The sequence below is a fragment of the Xiphias gladius genome, chromosome 11, assembly GCF_016859285.1.
Source record: "Xiphias gladius isolate SHS-SW01 ecotype Sanya breed wild chromosome 11, ASM1685928v1, whole genome shotgun sequence".
In the NCBI taxonomy this organism is placed as follows: domain Eukaryota; kingdom Metazoa; phylum Chordata; class Actinopteri; order Istiophoriformes; family Xiphiidae; genus Xiphias; species Xiphias gladius.
This window is the reverse complement of record NC_053410.1, coordinates 21276008-21303399: the sequence shown is the minus strand read 5'-3', so window position 1 is coordinate 21303399 and position 27392 is coordinate 21276008. Positions and strand designations below refer to the sequence as shown.

Below are 27392 nucleotides of genomic sequence, written 5' to 3'. Positions count from 1 at the left end.
GGCACCAGAGGCTGCCACTTCTCCTTCTCTTGCCCGATGAGGCCTAATCTCATCTAGACTCTGCATGATGACAGTGTTGCTATTCTAACCCAAACCAGGTCTGTCGTTAAAAGTCACTGAAGCTTAGTTGTCTCCCCCCTTGTGTTTATCTCTTCCCTCCTGTGAGAGGTCAAAGGTGAAGCAGCGCTCAAAGGGAAGCTAAGCCTCTCCTCGTCGACCCCCTCTCTAGGCCTGTCTTTGGTGTTTTTACAAGAAAGTAATGATGACGGACAGTCATGCACCATAGGCTGCAGCCTGCAGAAGTGGAAGTCACGCAAGGTGCTGCGTCTTGTCCCCGGCAGAGCTCCTATCTGCTGTATGAACTGAAGCAGGAACACTCGAAGGAGCAGAAAGTAGGAACCCATGATGATCAGTAATTAGCCCAGCACAGAGTTCAGGGGTAAAACTTTAATATGATTTTGGGACAGAGAACTGCTTAGAATTTACAAAATGTCTGTCTTGCAACATAACACCAAAGCCCTGTACTCAGTTACAAACTTTAGCAATTTAATATTGTACTTCCATAAAACTGGGGGCTCGTAACAGACTACTTAAAAAAAGATTTGTAAAGGCAGCAGTGGAAGAGACATCCAGACTTTTAGTCCCTCGTAATAGTGAAGCCCCCAAAAACTTGATCTTACATTTCCCATACTGCAACTCAATAGCATGCTTTCGTTTTAGTTTCCCTGCCTCGTAAGTGCACAGTTCTTTCAAACTTCACACCCCCTGTTTGTAGCATAGGCTTTCTGTTATAAATATGTAGTATCCATGCCAAATCAAAGATAACCCTGATGACATCATTAGGAGTCATTTATCAGACTTGGGGCAGGACTTTCCTCAGGAGCCACAGAAGACATTATACAACTATTCTTAAAGGCTGAGTAATACTCCTCATAACAAGCAAACTGGAATCTATGTGTAAAGTGCAGTGGAGTTCACCTTTAAGTTAAAATACGGGCAACACCAACACTGGACTTACAATGACAGCAGCGATAATAGTAGTTTTAGTAGAATCTCTTTAAACGGTACAAAAATAAAAGCATGTGAATGGCCTAGTTATTCAAAAGGTCAGACAGTCTTTATATCACATTACAAATAGTTGTCTTATGTTTGTGTCTTCATGGCTGGAGAAGCCCAAACAAATCCAGCATCGGTCCTCTGAAGCATTAAACTGTGACTTATTTTCCCAGTCATGTGACAACAATGGGTGTATAAAATGCCCAGCCACAACTGTGCAATGATCTGATTCGGGTGCCAAAGAAGTTGAATGTTGCAGGCAGCGCGTTTGTTTGCGTGGAAATGACAATATGGACTGTTAGTTTCATTTCTTCAATGTTTGATGCCGAAATCACAATGTCACAGAAACAAGGATGCTATGTTGGACTGTCTTTGTAGAGGAAGATCATCATGAGGATGTATCAAATTCACCGTGGGTGTTTTGGGTGAACACAGCTCCACAGTTACGATGACGATACAGGACATCTTTACAACTGATACTAATTATTAGCTGCTAATTGCTGGCAACACTGTTATCTCACCTTTAATGCATTTCTGTGGGCCTCTCCTGTTCTATTGAAGCACTTTGGACTGAAATAAAAGAAGAGCACAATTATACTGGAAACATGGGACAAAAATGTCTGTTGGAAATAAGACTGGATTTGCCTGACTACAATAGTTAAGCTTTGGGCTTTCTGTTTTTCATTAATACATGAGCTTCTTGCTGTCATCATAAAGCAGATCATATCCATCATTGGAGGGACAATGCCTGAACACGTGTTTTACCTTGTACTTTGTAATAGTTTGGGTCAGGGAGCTGATTAGAGAACCATGGATTAAATGTCCTCAATTACTCAAATATTTTATAGAATCATATCAGTGTTTTTTCAAGTTTTTAAGTAAAACTTAAAAACTGTGCAAAAGCAAAATTTAGTGAGTAAAGCAGTGCAGACTTTTCAAATCGGTTTGCAATTAAACTGCATTGTCAAGCACAGATAGTATATAGAAAAATAATTATACGATTCAAGCAAGTTTTAAGAGCCTGCTTAGAGATTTTCATATTGTACAGAAATGCAAGGAGACCAATGGAAGCCTGGAATGGTAGAAAAAGTAAATGGGGTAAAACATGGAAAAGCACTGGTACAGTCTTTTGACCATCAGAATCCAGCCTATTTTACAGGTGATCCTGTCATATTTTTTTTAACAACCAATGCAAAATAGGGTTGTGTACAGTTCATGGATCATGCACCATGTGGGCACGGGTCATGCAGGAGGAAGCCACATGACATTCTTCTCCTATAGTCCCATATGAAAGCCTATTCAAGCTCTGAATTGTATGTTTTTAATCTTATTGTTCCACTGGGAGATTGGTATTTCCTTTTGGCCAGTGGTTGCTGCTGATACGCCATTACCATCTATCAGATAGTGTCATATGGAGGCATATTAGGTCTTGCTAGTGAGGTTGTTGTTTTACTGGCATTTTTGTCATTTTCAGTTTAATCTCCCTTCATTTATCTGCTCTATTAATTTATTAATGGCTCAGAATGACTGTGGGTTGAGAAAAATGAGGGAAATCATGATTTACCAATTATGCTTCAGTGCAAAAGTAAAATTAACTAAACAAATGTTTGGATTTCAGAGATGATATTTTACAGTGTTTTATTTTTTATTCGATAATATAGTATTATTATTACATTACATTAAATTACTGTGCACAATTGAGGAATAGAAATGCATTTCTCTTCCCTCCTCGTGATTATGACTTTTTATTTGTCTTTTTTATAAGTTGTCCATGCAGAGCTACAAGTTGCAGTACATTCAACCAAAGAAAAAAAACCCCAGACTCCTCTGTCATCAGCCTGTGAGGAATGAGAACTTTCTTTGACCCTTTCTCTCATGAGGCCCTTTCAGTCTTTAACTTTTCTTTCTATGTTTCGAATATAAGTATGGATGCTTTTCATCATCAGGGCTTCTTTCAGATATTACAGGGGTTACTGTGAATTTGAAATATATTAGCACATTGGTTCCGCTGTATGTTAATGTGTTTATGAACACGCCAATGAAAGAGACAAACAGTAAATGACTGACCCTGTTGTGCAGGTATGTTATTACTGTGCTGATTGCTCCCACTGATAGTGCAGTCAGTGTTTGGTGAAGATGAGTCAGATTCTGTTAAGGTCAGATGAAAACTTTAACATGCTCAATTTAAAATAAAAACAGTTAAGAAAATTATTTTTTTAATTGTGTATATATATATATGATATATATATATGTGTGTATATATATATATAAATATATGTATGTATGTGTATATAAATGTGTATATATGTGTGTGTGTATATATGTATATGTATATATATGTATATATATAATGTATATATAAATATGTATATATATATGTATGTATATATATGTATATATATAATGTGTATATATATATATATATATATATATATATATGTGTGTGTGTGTGTGTATATATGTATGGTTGTGTGTGTGTGTGTGTGTGTGTGTGTGTGTGTGTATATGTATGTGTGTATGTATGTATTTATGTGTATATATATGTATGTATGAATGTATATACATATAAGCATTATGGTTTTCACTTGATTGTATCTGAAAAATATTTTCTTAATTACTTTAGAAATGATAGCACATGATTGAGAAAACATGATATGGGTGGTCCTGTATACTAAAAAAAGAAGGCCAACCAAAAGAAATAAATACCACTGCGTAATATGTTTCTATAACCTACAGTGGAAACAAACTACTTCCTCTCCACCCACATCCCTCTTCCCCCACCAATGACTGAAAAACCCCTGACAGAAATAAAATAGAGTCCCAGTGGATATGATTCTATTGAGAGAAAGGAAGGGTGGAGGAATACAGAAAGAGCAAAACATACCTTATCATCTGAGCTAAAAACCAAGTGCAGTGATGCACACACTCACACACACACAGTCAAAGGTCATTGAGTTCTCTGTTGTTAATTGGTGAATTTGATAAAAAAAAATTATACGACTAAGTTATTATATTATTATACGAGGAAAACCTTTATTATTATTTATTATTATACGACGAGTTAATTATTAAACAGTAAACAGACAGTATGTGTGTAAATTTAATTAATTCAATAAAGATGTTTTGGACAAAAAACATCACTTTATATTCATCATTCAATACCATTAAAATATATTAAACTAATATAAAGTATCCTCCCTAGTAATATAAGGTATCTTCACATTCATTTAAAAACTGTTACAGTTGTGTTGAATTTAGCAACAAGGAGCTTCCTTCTACTAGTGCTTCAGCTGTTCAGATCTCAGGATAAGATTTATCACTATCATTGGTTTGAAAGGGTTTAGTTCAACAGACCAGTGTGAAGCAAATGTGTCTGTAAAGTTGTCCTTATTTTTATTACATTAGGAGAGGGACAGACGTCATGCAAACACATGCATGTTTACTTTGGATGGCACAATTTCTCTAATGAATAGTGAAATATAATCACTTGCATTTAATTGACAGGTACAAGGTGCAGCTTTTAAAGTTGTTTGACATGTGCTTGCCCAGTCCTGGTTATATTTAGATACAGGTTGGCATTTCTTGGCAGCAGTCATCACGGAAGAAGAAACCAAGCAGATATAATTGAGCAAGTATTGATTCTCAACAACAATGATTGCTGCAATTTTCATCCCCTTCCTCTGTCTTTTTGTTTTAAAGTAGTACTTAGTGGTAAAACCTGGGAACTCATTTTCTGAGACTTAAGTAATTTAAGCTTCAGGCCTTCAAAATCCAGTTTGCATTAAAACAGAGCTCAAACTGAGACTCCGGGCCCCAGATGGCTGTGGGAGTTAATGTGATAGAAGAATAGGGGTGATTTGGCCCCTGTACAACAAAAGAACCGTCGCCAAGTAAATAACCCATAAAGCGTGGCGGTCCCCTGTTGTGTTGGGAGGAAACCGTCTCGCACACTACACACACACACACAAAAAAGACTCCAAACTGACTGTGAGACTGTGGTGACAGATCTCTGAAGCATGACGTTCTCATCATGTTGCCACAACATTGTCAGAATGTCACATATCCTCAACATGTTGCAGATAAAGGTGACAGTGGAGGTCTTGGACAATCAATCTGAAAAGCGGCGAAGGGTTTTGGGGGCGTGGGAGAATGAGCAGTGAACCATTTTGTCAGCGGTAGTCGTGTGGTGCAACAATGGTCACCTTACAAAGTCCTTTTACACGTTGACAGTCTGACACTTTTTTAATTTGAAATTCCACAATTTAACATTAAACTGCACTGCAAAATTTTGACATTAATAACTGATCAAATGATCATGTGCAGTGTGAAAGGAGTTGAATGTATTGAACTTACAAAGAATTATCACCTGACTCTACAATTCTCCGCAACCCTACAAACCATTTTACCATCTTTCAGCACGTTGTTTTGATTGTACAGACCACAACTTTACTGTTTTGGTTGACTTTCACAGCTCTCATCAGGCAGCTGTTTTAAGTGAAATGGTTTTGATAAACGTACTGTACTCTGCTTGCCTAGCACCAAACAGCAGACAGAAAACAACTAGCTGGTGAATCTATTAATGCTGCTCATTTAAGTGGTATTTTAAATGAACTGTACAAATGCAGACACCCAATTGTATTTTTTTTTTTGTGACTTTTACTTTTTTAGAAACAAAATGGTCCCATTTAAATTTTGATGAACAATATCTGTTTATGGGCAACTGGAATTTGAATTCATACTGAACTCTGTATTTCCAGGATTTAAGACACCACTTCTCCCAAAAAAGTATCCCATCCTCTCAAAAGATGTAAAAATGGCTTTTGAGAGGAAGGGATACTTTTTAAAAAAAAAAAAAAAAAAAAAGGCTTTGGTATGATGGTCATTATGGTGTAGATGGACCCACAATACAAATGTTGACAGGTCTAATTGTGGACAAAAATATGTAGGTGTCTGTCCTCGGCCACTGTTTGGGTGTGTTCAACGGTCGACATGCTCTAATAACTCAGATTGAACTCTAATTAGATTCTAGCGTTGGTAGGTCTTCATTTGCTTGGATTGAGTCCCTCCCTCTTGTCTGGATTGACAGAAGGACCTCCAAATTCTCACTGTTGATACAATAAGGTCTCACAGCCCTGATGCATCATGGTCCATCCACTGAGAATGTCTTTTCTGTTTCCACTGAGGCCTTCAAACAGGATTGACAACCCTCCGTTTACAGTGCGATACAGACTATGAACCGTTGCACAGAAATTCACAAACCACACATCTTTCGTCTACAACGTTCCCGTGCTGTCACGCTACGTATCCACTCAAAGTGTAACGGCAGGCGCCGTGGCTGCCGCGGCGCTAACAAAGTGTACAGAGCACTGCTGGGATCGTGTAGGATTGTTTTATTCTCTGATTTAAGATTGGAAAAAAAGTGCTGTCATGGCTTTGGTACTCTGGCAGAAAGGTGAGAGGCTGGCCTGTCACTCTGGATAACTTATGTCTCAGCAGGGCTTTGATGTGCACTGACAGCCTCAGATAACTTTTACGAGCTTGAGGAACATATGCTTCCTCTCTGTGTTTGGATTGGCTCCCATGGACAGGACACAGATTTGGCTGGCAAGTGCGTTTGCAGTGCACGAGCACTGCAACTTTTCCAGGAGGAAAAAAATAGCTATTGCAACTTAAGCTTGTATGTGTGCGCTGTGTACATGTCTTAGCTCGCGAGATGTAAGTGGCCACAAAAGCAACATTACGACATTTGAATTCACAGCATTGCAGCTTGTTGTATTCCCCCCTCACTGCAGAGCCCAGACTCATCATGTGTGTTCAGGCACACATGAAGCATGTACATAGAATGGATTTATGAATGATTATTGACAAAGGCTTTTTCCATTCATAAAAGTGTCTGTGTTCTGCATTGTCTAAGTGTTCTTTTTTTTTTTTTTTTGTATTGAAATTCTTTGTAGTTTACATTCCTGTTTGTCACCACGTAATGGAGTGTGTGTAAGGTTAAGTAGAACACACCAAACTGGATGGACAAGGTTGTAGCAGCAGAAGCACGCAATGCTCTGTAATCTTCTGACTCCCGAAGGCACACGTATGCACACAAACACACCTGCTGGGAAAAACTGCTCTGCAGCCACAAACACATTCAAAACGCCTCTGAAACTAGCTCCAAGAGTTTGTAGAATTTGGGTTGAATTTTATAGAGATAATCATTTAACTGTATTTATGTTGCATTGATTTTTTTGGTAATATTATTAGCTGCCTGTTTTCCAAATGTTCATAAACTATGTATGATTTATGAATAGCAGGACTTGGCCTTTGCTGCTTAGTAGATGGGAGCAGATGAGGGTGTTCAGTGGTAAGATGAGCTGTCGACAAGTTATTGTTACAGCTCAACCATCACATGTGGTGGCTCTGCCCTGACAACTCTCTGCTGCACCGTCTTCTCACGAAAAGATCAAGCAAGGGAGGGGAGGATTTGCAGCACTGTGCAATATCTAATGAAGAATCTCTCAGAAGTAGCTATTAGGGTCTGTTAGATCAGATAAATGGGGAGCTTGCATGGATATCAAGATTTTCCTGAAAGCCTTAGAGGAGCTCAACTCAATGGGACAGTGCTGGAGGGTTTTCTCTGGAACAGTCAGGAAGGTGACAGGACAACAGAAAAATTAGATGAATGCTTACAGGGAGCATGTTTCACTGAGTCAAGGATGCATGATATATCAAAATTTATGTCAAAAATGAATGAAACAGTGTTGAAATGCCACGCTCTGATGAAGAGTACATTTGCTAAGTAATGGGATTGGCACATAATTTATTTGTTTAATTTATTGTCATACTTTAACCTTGATGAGACCAAACAGGATCTTGTAGTTTTTACTATCAGAATAGAGAGCTAGGAAAGAACAAAAATAGACCAAAAAAGTATTTTAAAGGAGATTTATATAAGACAAGCAATTATGATTTTATGTCGGCTTGTGCAAAAAAGTTTGATGGCCTACCTCGGAAAATTTACCATTAATCACAGGGTTGTTGGTGGTGATCCCCCGCTCCTCCCGTCCATGTGTCCTTGGGCAAAATACTGAACCCCAAATTGCTTGCAATGGTTAGACTAGTTCCTGGCATGCTCGCTGCCATTTGTGTGAGTGTGGGTGTGAAAGGGTGAATGAGAAGCAAATTGTGAAGGGCTTTGGATAAAAGTGTTATGTTAATGCAGTTGATACGACCCTACTATCTCCCCAGAAAAGAACATTGAAATTGGACGATTTTAGTCAAAGAAGCTTTTTACGTCCTTGGTGTTTTCTGCAATAACTTTGCATAATAAATGGCATGGTTAGGTTTAGGGTAAGATTGTGGTTATTGCAAGTTATCTACGGTGTAAAAATACTGTTACAAGTGTAACGCGAGAAAGTGGATCGCTCTTAACAAGAACAAGAACATGGGTTCTGACTCACATGTGACTGAACCAACCAATCAGAAGCTAGAAGGAGTTACACTGAGGTAAACGTGAGGGAACCACTGAGGTAGATTCCGCAGATTATTGTAATTTTTTTTAAACATTTAAATATTCTACATATTCAACATGTAAATAGTTAACTGTAAAAATCGTGAACCAATTTTTAGTAAATTAACCCAAATATATTCATTAACTTAACTTCTAAACCTTACACAAGTAAAAGTACTACATTAAAATATTAATCAAGTAGAATTACATAAGTTTTATCAGAAAAATGTACCTAGAGAATCAAAAGTGAAAGTACTTGTTATGCAGAGCTGACTCTGTCAGTGTTATATTTGGCTGGACCACAACAGTGAGTGAGTGAGTGAGTGAGTGAGTTTGTGCGTGATGAAGTTACACCATTGGTCAGCCGAATGCCATGTGACTAAGTGCTGAAGTTACACCATTGGTGACCATTGGTTATTGCTCTTTCAAAATGAATAGGCACAAACAGTTTCGATTGCATCATCGGGGGTGTCTACAGGCAGTGTTGCCAACTTAGCGTCTTTGTCGCAGGCACACCTCTCTAAACGTCTCATTCAATTGATTGCTCGACAGCTGACACAGACGTGAATGAGCTTCTAACGTTCTCTCCATTGATCATTTTACAAGTAAATATAGCCGAAATCACAGCACAGCCGTTGACTTTAACTTATGTGTGTGGTGATTTTGTCAGACGACGTTGTGGGTATAAAATCAGGATTTGAGCAGAGCAGGGCAGCAGCTGGGAAGTGGCTTGCAAGTGACTGCAGGTTAACATGCAGTCTAAATGGGCTGCGTTTCAGTCACTATTTCATACCTGTTCCGTTCAGCTTCATTGGAAATTTGCTGGGAATTGGCTGTATTAAATTACTGTGTATGCAGGAGAGAAGTGGACAGATAAAGGGCAGACCAGCCACATACTATGTTTTGACCTAGTCCTATTTTAGATACTAAATAAGAAGCAGATTGTTGTTGTTGTTGTCGGTCAAGGTAGACCAAATTCTGTTTGGTAGTTTAATCAATAACAAGGCATCATATTTTGTATATTCATATATATTTTGTATGTCAAATCTTAAAGCATTTTCACACGCATAGTCCCCTAACACAGGTGTTTTTAATAATATATCCTCGTTAGACCTCTTCTCAGGACAGTGTGGGTGTGTGCTTGATTGACATCTCTCTCACCCCACTGTTGAGTTTGTTGTACCTGTTAGGGTGGGACAGCTTAGCTCGTATGCAGTCATATAAATTGTTAGTCATCTTATTAGTGCAAAATATCACATGATGGCAATGCTTAAGCAAGGTACCGCAAAGTTGTGCTTAAGCACAGTACTTGACTAAATGTACTACTTTCCACCACTGACATTTGGTTAAAGTAAGGGAAAGATTGTGGTTAGGGCTGATAAAGAGTAAAGTCAGTTTTCCTTATGTAGCTCAAAATCACAAGTCACAAATTTGCTTCACAATCTGTACAGTTCATGACACCCTCTATCCTTACACCCCTGGATAAGGAAAAACTCCCGCAGAAAGAAGTTCACTTCAACAGGGGGAAAAAAATCTTGAAAGGAGCATCACGCCCATCCGCCCTTACGAGGTGCAGAGTCATGCAATATGGGCGTAGTTACGAGGGATACTGGGCTGAAAGGATAATGCCTTGTATTTTGTTAATCATATTTCCCATTTTGCTTAATTTTGCAGTATATTGTAGACTGATGGCCCCAGAGAAAATATCTGCTGTTACTAGTTTTCCTGAGAAAAATATTTGTTGACTTGTTTAAATTTGCTGTTGGCTTTACATCAAGGTTACCCATAATCCAGCCTCGTTTAATTTCCAAATACTAAGATTTGTGCTTCTTCATTGAGAGTCGCCACTTAAGTTTAAACTCTTTGATCGAGGCCTTTTCAATGACACTCGAGCCGGGCCGCCTCTTACAGTCCAACTGAAATAAGTGTTAGGTAATTACTGGACTGCTGATGGTGGCACTGACAGCTTCCACTGTGTTGTGTAAGCCCTGCCAGTCCTTCTCGGTGTTGACAGGTGTGCTGAATTTAACACTTTGCACAGAACTTAGTGACAGACCTACTCTTTGCTAATTAATGTCAACATCTGCTACTTTTCTTCCTCCACTGCAGGTTAAATATAGCATCTAAGACCATAACAACATGCAACACATAGGGTCAAATGTCATTAATAAAATACAGAATAAATCATCAAATACAAAAGGGAAGTAAATATCACGTGTTAGATCCACATTATTTTCCTTACAAACCTCAGTTATCTTGATAGCCAATAGATTTGAATGGAGCTCATTTAAGTATGACATGATTCTACCCTCATACAATAATGTCATCACCATGGATATTATGTCTTTTTTTAAAGCGATCTCCGTCCCACCGTGAGAAATAAAGCAATGCACCTCAACTGGAACCTGGTGAGAAAGAGTGAGAAAAAAGCTCCTGGGTAGTGTTGATAAAATAAGACTCAGTTTGTTCACGGTCTGCATATCCCGCCCACTCCCAAGCACCAGTGGACATATTTCCTAAAAATGATTGTCTACCTGTGCAGTACGTGATATTGCCACATTTCTATTTTTAACACTAATGTATTTGCTGGTGGCTGCCATTGTGTTTCCACAGTTGGCTCAGTTTTGTCGCTTTGATGTTTTGTTGGAAAATAACCGTCAGGACAGGTACAGTAAACAACACTGTGGTGCCATTTTGTCTGTCTCTTTTTATCAAACCCTTTGCAGCTTCCTGGTTTTGGGTTTAGGGGGATGGGGGAAAAAACCTTCTACCCTACCTTCTAACCTACTTTTCACATAATTTCCGACTCTGCAGAAGTCATATCCACCAAGGGAATGTGTGTGTGTGCTTGATGTGTCCATTGGTGTATCAACACTGTAGTGTTAGTAAAGGGCTGTAATTGACCTGAAAGAAGGCTGTGATATACAAGAGATGCAGTTGGACCTAATCAACCTAATCTGAGGAATTCAAAGATAAGAGGTGCTAAGTCTAATTAGCTGCCAAAGAGACCTTCATCCTAGGTCATTTTGATCAAAACAAATTTCTTTTAACCTGTTGTGGATAAAGTTACAACCACGAATGAGGTATAAACGGGTAAGTATTAACCTGCATTGGCTTTGTTGGTGTGTTGAAACTGTCTTTTCATTCATAAGACTGCAGGTGGAACATTGTAGGACAGAGCAATGGCAATTCAACCTGATACAACATACTGTACATACAGTATTTACTGTATAACGCACAGACACATGCCATGAGAATGATAATCCAGTGGCAGGATTAGTCAATAAGACCCAACAATTATCTGTGCTGCAAACACGCTGCTCCCCGTGTGAGCCAGTTTGAGTCACTAACATCATTCCAGAAATGCAACCATACCGGCCTTTATAAACCCAAGTCCCAACACATCAACACCAGCTTACTCACCATTCGTTTGTCATGGAAAATTAGCTAGGTCCTAAAATCATTTTTAACACGTACTTTATGTGCCCTCAGGTTAAACCATTCACAACACAGAGGCAGGAATTCTGAGAAATCACGGCCATTGCTAATGTTGATGCTGACTGAATGGCAGCAGTTTCTCCACTGGGGGATTTCTTCCTCTTATACTCCTCTTTCATGATAAGACTAAACTGAGTCACCTAATAGCAGATGTTTTAATTCAAAAATAAGGCGGAGATTCTGCTGCCCCCAGCTGTCAAGGATGATGAAATGTCACAGTTGGCAAACTATGCTTATTACTAGACTTGCTTTCATCTAAAGCCGTAATAAACTATTTTTCTTACTATTTTTCTTGGGGGCAGATGAACAGTAGTTAAAGCACCGTTTATTAGCACAAACAAGGACAAGCTAAGAAAGCCCTGCCATCACCCCCAGAGCTAGCCGCTGTTCTACTAGCTTCTGTGCAATCTATCATTGAGCAATTCTTTCAATGGTCATACTAAAAAAATTAAATGTGTTTCCTTGGGTTTAGATAATTGAGCATCTACCACAGCACTTAACAGTTAGAAGCTGAAACCTTTACCAACACGGCAGCACGGCTAATTATGTGATCAGAAATTTTTATTTTACATCTTCTGCATCCACCTCTTATAATGTCATCTCTCTTTTTAGCAGAAATTTCTGTGGTCTAAAAAACATCCTAACCTTTCGGCCCTCTATGTCCCGCCGTTAGTACACGCTGCAGTCACTCGGCCCATGGACTCACCCCACTCCGTCAAGCACATCTGTTGCACATGGCACAACATTAGCACTTATTTGGATTCGTGTTCATGGCCAACCGACAAATGGAAGTCGATATTCAGTCACCTTTTAGCTTCGGTCTGGTCTCTACCACCTCCTGAGGGAAATATCTTGCTCTCTAGCTACTAGATGCTTCACTATATTCACAAACTAGTTGCTAACTTTGTCCGCTTGCCATTTGGGGTTCAGTAGTTAGTGCACAGTGGGTTTATCTGAGCCTATTCTCTGTAAATGACTACCTGCTGCAACTGGAAAAGAGTTTGATGACAGTGGTGACACTGAGCCAAACAGTAAAGTAGGGGCCTGTAAAACCAAAACAATGAGCTAAAAGAAGCTACAACACCTCATAGAGGTAAGGGGAATGTAGAGTTGGATAATAATTCTCTGTGACTTAATCACTATGAGTGACCCCATTCATGGTACATATAGTCATTTGATCCATTTTTAATAAGAAATACTAATAAATGCAGATTTAATGACTATCTAGAAGACAAAATGTTTAAACTGTTTATTTTATATCAAGCCCCCCCTCACCACCAACTACCAACAGACTCTACAGAAACACAGGCGTACCTGTCCCCAGAGCACATATTACTGATGAGAAAAGAAGGTTTGCTACTCATTAAAGAGGGCCTCTTTGTTTTCCATTGCTGCAGCCCTGCCGTGCCAACAACAAAGGTTCCCTTGAGCCTCTGTGGGCCAGGTCAGAGGTCCCGTTCCTCTCAGCCAGGTGAGATAAAAGAAGGGTCTGGCTATCAGTCTCCCAGGTGGCCGTCTGTCACCAGGCCTTATCAGCATCCGGGATCCTGCCTCATCTCTCATGAGGCCTTGAGAAAAGACCTCCAGGATGTTCAGTGTGGAATGTAATTCACTAGAACTGAGTCAATAGATGTAAGAATATCCTTAAAATTGCAGTAAAATTTGGATTCGGCTTCCCTTTATGTGCTGTAGTTTTACATTTTTTGGTCATTCATAGTGTATATTCTCCTATACTATACATTGTTTTTAGTGGTGTGTTGATAGGAACTCGTTTGAATAGATTGGAGCATGCTTGCTTCCGTTGCAGTGGAAACACAATCTACTTGATCCAATTATGTGATGACATAAGCCATATAGTCACTGCTAAAAGAAGAAATCTTTGCAGAATTTACCAATTTCCCCCGAGGGGAGGATGCATGAGAAATTCGACTCCTTGCATACTTCACATCACCACAACCTGTATTTTGTGCATCATATTAACAAGTTGTGCCATTATGTCATTCGTATACAGATTTATGAACCCAAAATATGACCATCATAACACAAAATAAGATACAAATGAATATTTTAGCAGAGATTGAATTTTCATCATTATGCCAAAAGAATATGAAACTATATCTTCATTTAATTACATTGGATCATTGTTGTCTGCTGGCAGGGAGGTCCACATGCATCTGTCATTAAATGCTGTTTCCACTGATGCATGTGTCTGTTTTTTCAAGTTTGCTTTTCCCAGTGTTGTAGAACAGAGAAGTAGCTAGCAACTTTACACTGTGTGAATGTGTGTTTGTGAGTCTATGTCTGTGTGCATGCATGTCTGTGCTATGTCTATGTGCGTCTGTGTGGGTGTAACGTCATTCATTTCTATTTGTTTTTAAGAAAATTAATATACCAGTTTTTAGCAATCTATCGCTGACAGTTGGACGAGTAGCATGGACAATGCTGTGTCACGAATATTTTGCACCATGATCAGAAACTGAACTGTTCATTAGATACAGGAAGTGTATAAGCATGGGAACTACTGTACATCTGTATCACTAGCTGCAAAGATTTATGTAACTAAACGTGGGTCATTACAGTGGACAGGCGCAGGGTATTTTTCTGGCTGATACACTGAAAAAAATCATTTGAGTTTGTTTGAAAAGCAGTGTATCTACATGTGAGTTTGTTACACTTATAAAGAAAGGAGATACAGAGAAGCAAAATGGACATTAACCAGAAGAAAATCACAGACTATTCCTGTAAATATCTGCTGTGAGGTACTCTTTCATGCTACGGTATATGGAGCGAGAAAAAAGTTTTTTCTTCTCCTTGACTCTTATGCCACACTCATATGTTGGAGGTGATGGTTGGATGATCTCACAATGAACCCATACACAGCACAAGGACGGCCAGGAATGACACACAAAATCCATATGGAGTCATGTCTCCTCCACGTCAATACCAGACCCTCTGTCTGGAAGCCTCTTTTAAACCTCTGCAAATGACATGCGGCATGTCGTGTCATAAACACTCCTCCCTGATGAAGGAAAAAAAAAACAACCTCCAAATGGAAAGTGTCAGCACCCGGTGCAGTCAGAGTCCAGCATCTACACACCATCTGCTCTCTCCACTCACTGCATTTCGGCACCGCACATCATGATCCACTCAGGGAGTGCAAGGAAATGGGGACTTGATTGGGTTTGTTTTCTCATCCTTGAGCAGAAACCTGCAGAATTATCTACTGTAAAACATTGGCAGATGACAGGGTATAAAAAACACCAGTTGCTCTCAGCCTTTCTGGCTTGTTTCCCCTTGGAACGAAGCAATGTCTACTCGTGACCCATTATCATCAGTAGTATTGTATGTATTAAGCAATAGATTTTTCCCCTTCTCAAACTGTTAAATCAAAAAAATCTTTGGTAATACAGTACACAACAAAACTGAATACTCCCTGTGCAATATCACTAAAATGTTAATGAGTCAAATTTGTGTCATCTTACAGTAATTATATTATTTCTCAGGTGAAGTGTAGGGTATTTGATCTTATGTATATTAAAAAAAAAAAACTTGGCCTGGGTTGTATCTAACGCAAAACATGACTCCACATGATAAGGAATTGCCTGAACAAGTAAGAAACCAGATTGTGAGACCTCATAGAGATGAGAGAGGGTACAAGAGCATCAGGCTACTCAATGTAAGCTGAAACACAGTTGCAGCCGTGGTTAGGAGGTACAGGAAGAGCCTTACAGCCAATAAAAGTAGGGGCAGTGGACATCCTCAAAACCAAAATGTACCCTTGCATTTAAAAAACAGTTGGGTAAGTGTTTCTGACTTGGCACAAGGATTATCTCTGGAAACTGGTGTTTCAGGGACTGATCAGACAGTGTGACGGACATTGTATAAAGTCAACCTTTATCCACGAAGAAAACCACTTCTCACAAAAAAAGCACAAAACTGCAGGATTAAACTTTGTCAAAGAACATGAAAAGAAGCCTTATATCAGCAGCACATTCTTTGGTCAGATGAAACCAAAAGTTTTCAGCCCGTTTGGCATGGACCTGGCCAGAACCACCACAGTGTCTGCATAGTGCCGACCATGAGACATGGAGGTGGGAGTGCGCAATGAATGCAAATTCATGTACCCTAATATTGAACGAAAAGATGACTCCCAGTCTCAAGAAGCTTGGCAGGAGAGGAATTTTTCAACATGACGATGATCCCAAACACACTGCAAAAATCACAGGAAAAAAAAAACACTAGAGTTTTTAAAGAAGAAAAAAGTGAAAACTATGACCTTGGCCAAGTATGTCCCCTGACGTGAATCCAACAGAACACCTTTGGATTATTATAAAGCAGAAGCATAGCAAAACCCCTCTAGCAAAGAGCAGCTGAAAAGAATCATCATTGAGGAATGGCAGAACACCTCTCCACAGATTCATGCAAGACTGGTATCATCCATGCCCAGGAGGATCAAATCGGTCATCAAAAACATAGGCGACAACGAAAAAAATATATGAGAATGGAATCTGATTTTGTTGCAGTTCACTGGCTTCATTCTTCTTGGGCTTTGGCCAACAACAAATAAAACTGTATTAAATGGACAGGGCTTGTAATTACTTAACATTTTAGTGTAATTGACTATTCTTTCTATTCTTTTCTCTATTCTGTTCATTAATTCCCAAAAATGTCGGATTACTTTCATAGAAAATTTCCTGTAAAGAACCATGGAATGTTGAACAAGTAAGTAAGTAAGTAAAACGGGGACATTTTTTCAATTGGTACACTCCAAATGAATGATTAATTACAATTAAAGGAATAATTCCACATTTAGATGAGAAGCTCTTTAACGACCCATATTACATCTGTATGGTAAATATGCAGCCATCAGCCATATGATATCTTAGCTTAGCATAAAGACTGGTAGTATAAAAGCAACACATCAAGGTGTTATGTGTTTTTTTGTGCCGGACTATTTCTTGGCTGGGCTTACTAATGTCCTGAAGTCTCCGCTGGCTGTCTGGCAACCTCACAGTCACAACAATAGTCCAAGAACTTACTATGCATGGCCAAGAAATCGTCAGGCACATAACTACTTGAAAACCACAAATTGTTGTTTTTACGCATTGGCTTGTACGGTTTAAGCAAACGAGATACAGCGTGTTAATGAGTCAGCCTTAGAGGTGCTGGTAGGTGGAATTTGCTTCTGTCAGACAGAGCCAGTCTAGCAATTTCCCCTCTCTTTCCAGTCTTTATGCTAAGCTAAGCATAAAATATGAAGCTAATATGAAGCTACTGCTGCTCACAGTAGCTTCATATTTAGCACAAAGACATGAAGTGATATCGGTCTTTTTTCTTTACTATTGGCAAGAAAATGAATAAGTATATTTTCCTAAATGTTAAACTATTCCTTTAATAGCTTAGCTAGAGTAACTTAAATTATTTTAGTCAGCAGATCAACTGCACAAAAAAAAAACTGCTATTTATCTATAGGAAAGCATACAATTCAACATATGTGAAGAATAAAGTTTTCAAATTTAAATAAAAGATGTATAAATATTTACTTGGGTTTAAATGAAGAAGTTCTATCAAGAACGTTCCTTTGGGAATCTGTTTTTAAACCAGTTGTTTGGTTTTTATATATGATACGAACATTTTTGTAAGATGGCCAAAATAATATGCACACGTCTTCTCTGTCTCTCTTTTCCCATTTATATGCACACATGTGCACAAACATATGCACATAAAGAGCCTGACTGTGAAGAAAGTTTACTTAAAATCGAAATATGTGTTTGCTGGTATAAGTTGCCTGAAACTAGACCTTTATCATGATTTTTTTTTTTATCTGATTTTAAACAGATATTTAACTTTTTTTTTTTTTTAAAGTAAATATATAGATAGATAGATTTTTGAGAAAATGTTACAAGAAGATAAATATATAAAACCCTGTAGGTAGTGTGCAGCTCTGTTTGAACCACCTATCTGCTGTGAGCCATTTTCAAATCTCATTTCTGGAGCTCTTTCCTTCTTTCACCCGTTGATTCGGGGCTTTCGTGGTATAAAAAACGTATTCTTGTCTTATTTCTCACTCAGCTCCCGAACTTATGGCGGCATCTTCCACTACCAGAGCTCAGCTGAGAGCCTGCAGCTCACCGCTCTGTGTGTCTGTGTTCTTCAGGCTGCTGCTGACAGGACTTTCAGAATAAAATGACGCCCGACGTTAGAAAACGAACCAGCCGCACAGGTTGTGGCTAAGTTACTTTATACATAATGTTCTTCTCTAAAAAGGGGCCTGATGTTTTCGTTCGCGTTGGGAGGCATTTTCGCCTCGCAAACTAGCTGACACTTAAGCACTGAAATTTAAATATGATTGAATTTTGTCCAGTGAAGACGTTTTTCAGTTCTGTGACATTTGAAGCCTTTCAACTGTAAATACTAACTGCTTCAGATTCACCACTGCTCATCCGCAGCTCCACTACTGCTACCGTCGGGCTGCAGCTGCTCAACAACGGGTAACGCGGTTTAAAGTTGAGGGTTGCCAGATCATATTCGAGTATCCCCCATACACCAGTCTTTCCCTCTTCATCATAATAAGCGGCGTTTTGCAGAAGACACACAAATCTGGCAACTCATAACACCAGTATCACAGAGGAAAGAGAGATGGGTAAATATATCGGTAGGGACAATTAAGCAACACCTTCACATCGGTAGGGACACGTCCCTACTGTCCATACCAAAGTCTACACCCATGTTTTAAACATGAAAAAACTAACTAAACTAATTAAAATAACAGTCATCAAATTACAAAATTTCTTTCCAGAAAAATTCTGAGAAATTGTGTGTGATTGTGTGTGATAATGTGTGAAATAAGGCATTACCAACTTTTTACAGGCTTGAAGGGTTTCAACTCCCCAATATTTCACACAAAACCAACAACAATTATAAAAAGCCAGAACATATTTTATATCAAGCATAATTTATATCCTATCCCGTTAACTGTCACCCCTCCCCCTCACATTTGTCTTGTGACCCCTTTGGGGGTCCCGACCCCCAGGTTGGGAACCACCAATTTAGAGCGTGATCTATAGATTCTATTTTCGAGCAACACAACTTGAAAGGAGAGCGGCGGTCTGAGACTGCAAGCTTGCATGAGCAATCATCTGACACTTGATGCTATCACTTGATTGAAACATCTCACCTTTTAAAATTTCTCGCCAGGGTTTTTCCAAGGCAAATGTTCTGTGTGAACCCTTGCTGTCAGAGATTTAAAATCACACAGGCAAGTGAGAGTTGCAGATCATTTGCAAAATTGAGATGAAGGCTTGTTGGCCACAAAGTCGACTGTGTTTTTAGTACTGAATTAAAACTGTGTTTCGGGATTTTCCACCCGTTCTTTCAGCCTCAGTCCAATTTCGTGTTACAACAACTTGCGTGTTTTACGGTATTTTCGCAGTTTGAGCCATCATGTGTGTTGATCAAAACTGTAAAACCAGGACCATAGACCATTCCCTTAAGTGAACCTTTTGCTATTGGAATAATACAACCATGTTAGATCGCAAAAGCCTGATGTGTAATATGTTTTGATAAGAGATAACATTGCTTGTCACAGTCTACAGTATAACCGACATGGTAACAGAGAAGTTTTGTCTGTGTTGCGGTTTGCCTTGCGTGTGTCAGAGAGATGCATCAAAGCCTCTGATACACCTCCTCCAGTCACCTGTCTCAGCCTGTCCCTTCTCGTGCTCATCCAGTCAGCCTGAAAATTGCACATTTGGGTTACGGTGACGTGATGTAGAATCTGTAGTGTAACTCCTCTGGGTTAGCAGAGCTCCATCACACACACACACACACACACACACACACACTTCAGTTTACTCTGGACTACTCATACCTGTAGATGAGTCAGCTCAAAAAGAAAGTTATCTTCACACAATCTGCGGTGTATTGCTGATTCTTTTAGTTTCTTTATGAGCTTTCCAAAATATTTTTACTCTGAGTCCTACCACTTAGTCATCTCAAGCTGTATCTAGAGCATATCACCAACAAACAAAGGTAAAAAGAGGTGCTCTTGCAACAATGCGACATTATAATTAGAGTCAGTGACATGCCAGCAGAGCAGTGCCAGAGAATTGTTCAGGTTTTTATGACTTGTTGGTCTTTGACAGAAATTACAGTCATATATTACTTAACGCCACAATTACACAGGACTTTGTAAGTCCATTTTAACATCCTGACTCATTTATGTGATTTATTTCCCTCTGAGACGGAAACTTGAGTCACAGTTAAAGCAGTGATCATTCAGTATGTTCAGTTTGGGAAACAGCAGGACAGGCACGATTCTTCAGAAACATGGCAGTTATTTATTAGTTGAAAATTTTCAGTAGATCTGCTGCAGCATGAGGTGACCAAAAAATGGTACAAGAAAAAACAACTTATTTTGAATTATTATTTACGTTTAACAAATAATAGCAATAAATTACATAATTATTTTTTTTAACTAAAATGCCATCACTTTGACTTCATAAAAATTGCATATTTAGGCTATAGTACAACGTGGAAAACTAACTGACAAGAGAGAAAAAATGTGATAACTTTATTCTTTATTCTTTTTAAATCACTAAGACACATAATACATAGTGTTGAAACCTGCAAGTCTATTTTGATGTGTTGGTTTGTTTTTTTCATTTGTGTTTAACTTATTTCGCTCTCATATTTAGCTTTATGTCCAGTGTTGGGCACTTTAGTGTTTTGGAGTTTCACCCATACTAGAGACTAAACATAAGGATTATTTTGAACTGACAACGCAAAGGCATAAGTTAACACACACTCCCCTCTGGATACGGATTTTGCTGTGCTCCAGCCAGGACTAGATTGGTATTGGTTTATCTTCCGGGGTCCAGGTTCTCGGGGCTATACCACTGACAGTAAAAAAAAAAAAAATAGAGGCTCTACTTCAGTGACCACACATACTTTGTCTCCCTCCCTGCTGCTGCACCGGTTCAGTGGCCGGTCAGGCGAACTCAGGTGTATCAGCACTGGCAACCTGCCAGACAACTATGGGAGGTCCAGTCTTTCTATGAGCAGGAACACTCAGTGTACCCACGCATCAGATGACGCACAATACTCAACCACAAAGGCCTACTGAGAGGAGTCCTTTTTTAAGCCACCATTAAGCGAGTTGACAGAACTAAATGCAAAATACCTATGATTTGATAATGACACCAAGGTTGCTGAAGGCCCCTAACGCACAATTTATATAAGCTTTGCAGAAAAGCATATCACTCCCTGATCATAGAGAGCGTTGCATAACCGCCTGAGGAGGCACCATCCTGCCCCAGATCTTGTTGTTTTTGTTTGTGTGTACGTGCAGGTTGCCAGACTCCCCCTGTTACCATGACAAGTGCCATTAGGCAAACCAGTGTTTCTCTACTTAGACTTTAGTTCATACATTCCCCTGGCCTCGATAAAATCTCACATCTATGTGTGTGTGGTTGTGTGTGTTAAATATGTGTGTGTGTGTGTGTGTGTGTGTGTGGCCGGAGTTTGTCTTTGTAGCAGAAGCAAGGCTTGATGGGAGCACCTTGACAAAGAAAGCTAAATTCCAGTTATCACTGTCCTTTCTTTCGCAGCAGCATCGTAGGCATATTTGATCCATATCATTCAGAGCTGAAAAATGTTCAATATTTTAGAGCAGCTTAATGATTGAAGATAAAAAATTTGGTGTCACCCAGTCAAGAATGCACACGGATGAGCAATATCTGTGTGAGAAAATTCTCATATCTTGATTTGCAAGTGACCTGCTCACTTCTGGTGTCACGTACAGCTCCAAACTTGCAGGAAAAAGTGGGCTCCATTCTCTTGAGCTTACCTGCGATTAAGTAAAACCCAGGAGCCACCCAGTCCTCTGGATCCCAAGTAATAAGCTCCCTCCTCTGACGGCCTAGAGACTCACCTGTCCCTCTGGCTCGCACTCATCCCATCCAGGCCTGATCCAAAAGTGGCCATGAAAGACAAGCAGACCTGCTCCCTGTATCCTCACAAACAGATATATACACCCACAGATGCATCCACGGATCAGAAACACAGCTGGCCCAGATGAACACCCCAGCTATAAAGAACCAAGGGAGGGTCATGAGAACGTAATAGGTGATGGTGGTGTTTGAACAAATCAAAAAAAAAATAAGGTGGATCAAAAGTGTTGTCTTCCTGCTAGAGCAGCTGTAAGGTGTTTGGTGGAACAACACCCTTAATAATTTGCCTGTGCAGGGAATTCGTGCCCAGAGATAGCGTGTGACTATGTGCCGCCACAGCCACCCACACAGATAAAAGAGGAATGGTGTCGTGCAGACAAAGACACCAGGCCTCACCGGTCCCTCAGATGCCTGCACTTTCTTGGAAGAGTCAGACATGGACAGTTAGGGAAGTCATTTGCTTCTTTTTCTTCTTCCTTCACATCAGAGGGGAAATTCCATCTTTACGCTTGTAAGTTTGTTCTTCACTTATCCAATGTTTACGTTTCACTTCCCTTTTTATTGCTAAGGGTGATAAAAAAAAAAAAAGGGTTTTGAGTTCATCTGCTGCCTGTTTCTCTTTTAAACAAGCATATTCCGCCTTTGCATGCAAGCTGCAGGTGTTGTTTGTTCTCACACATAATAGCAGGGTAGGCTCTCACACTATTCCTTGATTCATAGTTTATCTTTTACATTTTTTTTGCCCAAGGTAATTGAGATAATTAGGTCAGGCTTCTGTTGAAGATTCAAGCGCCTGATCTGGAATCAGTGTCCTCTCAGGTAATGTGAGAGAGGATAGTTGTGATTTGTGATTGGGTTTGGTACAGTAGTGCAACAGGCCTGCACACTGTTGCGTGTGAACCTCTGGCCCGTTGCCAAATGAGAGAGCGAGTCAAAGAACGGGTTGCATAAGAATTGAGGTATGTTTTGATTTTGAAAGAGTGTGTGTCACGGAATATGTGTTTAAATTGGCAATATACATGTTCAAGAGTCACGTAGAGCATTTAATTAGACAAGTGATGAAACTGATTGTTTCACGCTTATTTTGATTATTTTTACCTTTCTAAAAGTAATTTTGGTGGGTAATGTAAGCAGGCTCCAGCCACAGTTCAGTTAGAAACAAATGGAAAAATAATGTCTTGTGTCTGAAACACAGTGTAATAGTGGAGTAAAATATGGCCAACTGCTCCATTTTTCCTCACAAAAGTAACTACTTTAATATTCCTGTGGTGAATTATAATGTGTCATGTAGGGGGCGCCAAAAGTGAAAATTTGGTTACAATTTTCTTACTGATATATTTTGAATATTTAGCTCACTTTCTTCACATTTAGCTCATTTTGCTCACAATTGAGGCAGAAATTCATTATATGTTATATATATAACAAATATAAGTAATATGCAATTGTTAACGATATGTTTATGTGTAAAAAAAAAGTTAAATCTAAATATTAAATCTAAATATAAATTTTAAATATTAAATCGAAATTTAAATCTTAAATGTTAAATGTTAAATCTAAATATCACATTTAAATCTGTTTGCCAGTGCTCTGGCCCGCGCCCACACAACTGACAGTGGATCAGAAGTGAAATGAGTTGAAAGGACCCAAACGTGTCCGGTTCTCTCTAGTTAGGAGAGAATGAATAGGGAGTTATGGCAGGTGTAAGTGCTCCACCGGTACCGTCCACCCCATTAAAGGTAAGTGAAGTAGTTTCAATTTTAACTTCTTAGAGTAGATATCACTCCAGGTTGATTTGGCGACACCTGTAATTACTGGTGGTAACAGCAAATGCGGTTTAATGCTATAGATCACAGAATTGTTTTATTAAAGTAATAAAGTCTGTGGGCAACCGTGAGATGATTTTATCCTGCACATGGCATGAGTCTGCGAACAGCAGGGCATAGTGAAAAGGGACTGGTTACCTGGCTGAGAAGCTGGAGGTGTGCAGTCAGGCGCCTGCAGCTCTTCATCAACAAAGGTAAGGTCTAAGCTCACTGACAAACCCATTGCATTTCCTGTGAAAACTTTAAAATAAAAGTGAACTCGCATTTCACCAGTTAAATGCTTTTAATGTGAAGCTGCAGCAGTATAAAATCTTCGGTTTGCATTGGCAGTTACTTAATACAGCATTTCTTCCGGGTTGCCAAAGACACACAGTTCAAAATGCTGCAAATATATAAATATTGCAATACTTTCATTAGTGGGCCATGGGCTCAAGCACCATTGTGTTACCTAATTCAACAATAGATAGTGACTTAACAGACATTTATTTAAATGAAGATCTTTGAGATTGTCACTTTAAATCTCTACCAAGGCTGCATCATGATATGTGAAGAACTGAAGGTATTCACTTTTGTGCATATACAACAGTGCACACTTAGTGCAACGGGTTGTCTATTTTTTCAGCTGTCCTGGGTCAACATATGTGATTGTTTTTCTTTTATTTTACTGTGCAGTTGTGAACACACCACTCTTTCTTTGAGATCAGGGGAATGTGGCAAAAAATTTTCACCAACCCTCTGTGCTGTTACCTGGGTGGGATATATGACAATAAGCCCTTGGCAGTGCGCGCTCTAAGGTGAATCTCATGTTGTATCCAGCTACATTTGTATAATAAAGCACACGTAAACACAAGGTCCCAGTGCACTCCAAATTCATACCCTTATTTGCAGAATAATCCTTTTCAACTGCATTTAATCTTTACTGTTTAATGTATATGTGTCCCAAGAACATACACATCCCAAATTAGGAAAACATAACATAGAACAACTCTGCTGTTTTTACTTTGGGTGCAGTATTTTCCAACAAGTGTAATATTTACTCTACTGACACTGAGCACTAATCTTTCAATCTTCCATGATCCAAGAGCAAAAAGCCCAGTATGTTATTGCACCATGTTCAAATATCAAAATAAAATGGCTTCCCCACATCCCATCACCAATAAGATAGAGTTGGCCAAATGTGAAATGGTAAAAGAAAAAGAATTAATTATTTAAGAAGCATACTCACATTAATATCACATTAATATCAAAATTCAGTTCGCAAAGAGAATTAGATTATAGTTTATCTGTCATCTCTTACACACTTAACAAACTTTGTTCCTGCACCACAACCATCAGTACTGTGAGTTTAAACTCTGTTAAACCTTTTTTTTTTAACCCTTCTGATTGTTTCAACATGTAATAATATGACTAAAGCGCATAAAGGAACATTTTAATTTTGAACCTATCATGTCTAGTGTGCTCTAAGGAGCGTGTTCATGGTATCACTGTTAGCAAGAGCAGAATAAAAGCACTGGGCTGACTTTTAGGGGTCAGAAATGTCAAAAGGCGAATGCCGCATATCCAAAATGGGAAGTGTACTGTAGGTCTGGGAGGAAAGGTACTAAAAAGGCATTTCTGACAAAGGGATATACAGAATGATTGAAAAATGAAAATTGAGTGTGAGATTCTGAACATTTTCATCAAGTCAAGAAAATGTTAGGTACCTTCTCATTGGCTAATGGTTGTGCTTTAAACGTACATCTCACATTTACATTTACATTTTGTGTTCTAACAGTAACAAAAGCAAACCTGGAATGTGCTATAATCTATAAAAGGACAGTTAGTCTGTGCATTAACAGAAGACACCGGGAGACAAAGAATGAGGTCTCTGTTAAAGAGAAAGCCCAGAGAGGCGTGTCTTGGTTTTACCACGTAAAGTCAAAAATGCTTCAAATTGAGGCATTAAATGTGAAATTTTTTGATTTTACATCCAACAGTGGTGAAGTATTCAAGACTTGAAAGGTGAGTTGAATTTGCTCAGAAGAATGGAGGTGACTACAGAGAACTAACTCACAGAGCCATGGTCCCATCAGATTGGGTCAGGGGGACCACATTTAGACGTACTGTTGTTGCAGGGATATAAAATGACACGCTCTCACTGAAAACCTTAACATTACGTCCGCCTCATGTTTTCACTGCCTACAATTCTGAGCAATCACGAATAATTTGTCTCACACTTTTGCAGCACCTGGCCTGTGTCTCTGGTCGTTTGAGGGCGAGAAAAACTGCCCCGCCGCCACGCGCCCCTGAGGCAAGGAGTGTGGGTACAACCTTGGTTTCACCAACGAACGAGGTGAAGATGTTTATGCCCAACACGGCCGCTAACTTACAGACGGCATTGAGGAGGCCAGATGCTGGGGCTCTGGAAAAAACAAAGAGGAGACAGATAAAGAAGACAGTTCCTTATCAATAAAAACAACCAAAGGAGAAAATCAGTGGAGTAATACAGCAACAGAAGATTCCCCTTTCACTTTGTACCCAAGGTTCAGCCATTTTCTTGCTGATATTAACTGTTAAGGTGAGTTTCAGAACTCTCTGTGTTTGCACATCGTTCATTGAGGAGGCTATAGGGATCGTATATAACCAAAAGATGGAGCTACATCTCCTAAAATCAAAATTCTCCAAAGCTGTACTACAGAATACAGAGGGGTGATGCAAAGATGCATGTTCCTGCTTTGGTGAGAATTTTGAATTACGTTCCATACAAACAGCCACGTTTTATGTCAAATGAGGTTCAATTTCAAATAGTGTCTTATTACTATATAAGGTGGGACAAAAAAAACAAACAAACAACAACAAAAAAAACTAGGAGTACATCGCGCTTAAGCCGTTAGCTGGCAACAAGATGCGTTACATCACAAGCACCATCCATGATTTCATCCCACAGTGTCATCCACCCCTGTAAGCCAACCAATCATTGTGAGGCAACTCTTATGACATCATTTAAAACCGTACGTGTCATCAGGGTGATTTCAGGGCATCCCTAAATTGCCTGCCTCTTGTCAGAGGGTTAGAGCTCGACAGTCAGCACATCCAGGGCGTTCCAGGATGGCGATGCTGATTCCCCCAAACAGGCAGAGCGGAGCGATCATGGCTAACTCGCTGTTGCCGGAGAACAGGAAGAAACCGCTGATGCAAGACATTGCACTGAAAGAAGGGGGAAAAGAGAGGTGTTGGAAAAGAGTGATGCGTGAAGAAAGGAAGGAGATCCTGCATAATTTAACTGACAATTACTTGGAATTATGCTGTATTTTTTCTATTTCTACACACAGTACATGCCAGAAAGTGCAATAAACATGGTTTCATCAGGGCTCTGTCCAAATCATTTAGCTATTGTGGAGGAAAACTAAATATATTTGTTTTCTAAAACAAGAATGATCAGCCCTCAGGCTGCAAAACTGAAACTCTTAATGGCACCTTTTATCAAGAGAGTCTACACTTATACAGCTTGGGCACCCGGGTCGATGACAAACCTTTAGACTAAATATTAAAGTATTCCTTTTTAAACTAAGGATTAAGTTGAAGCTT

At 39.3% G+C, this 27392-nt stretch overlaps 1 pseudogene; it reads right to left on the bottom strand.

Moving 5' to 3' along the window:
* Positions 1 to 27392, bottom strand: part of LOC120796722 — a 34367-nt pseudogene that overhangs the window by 6284 nt on the left and 691 nt on the right.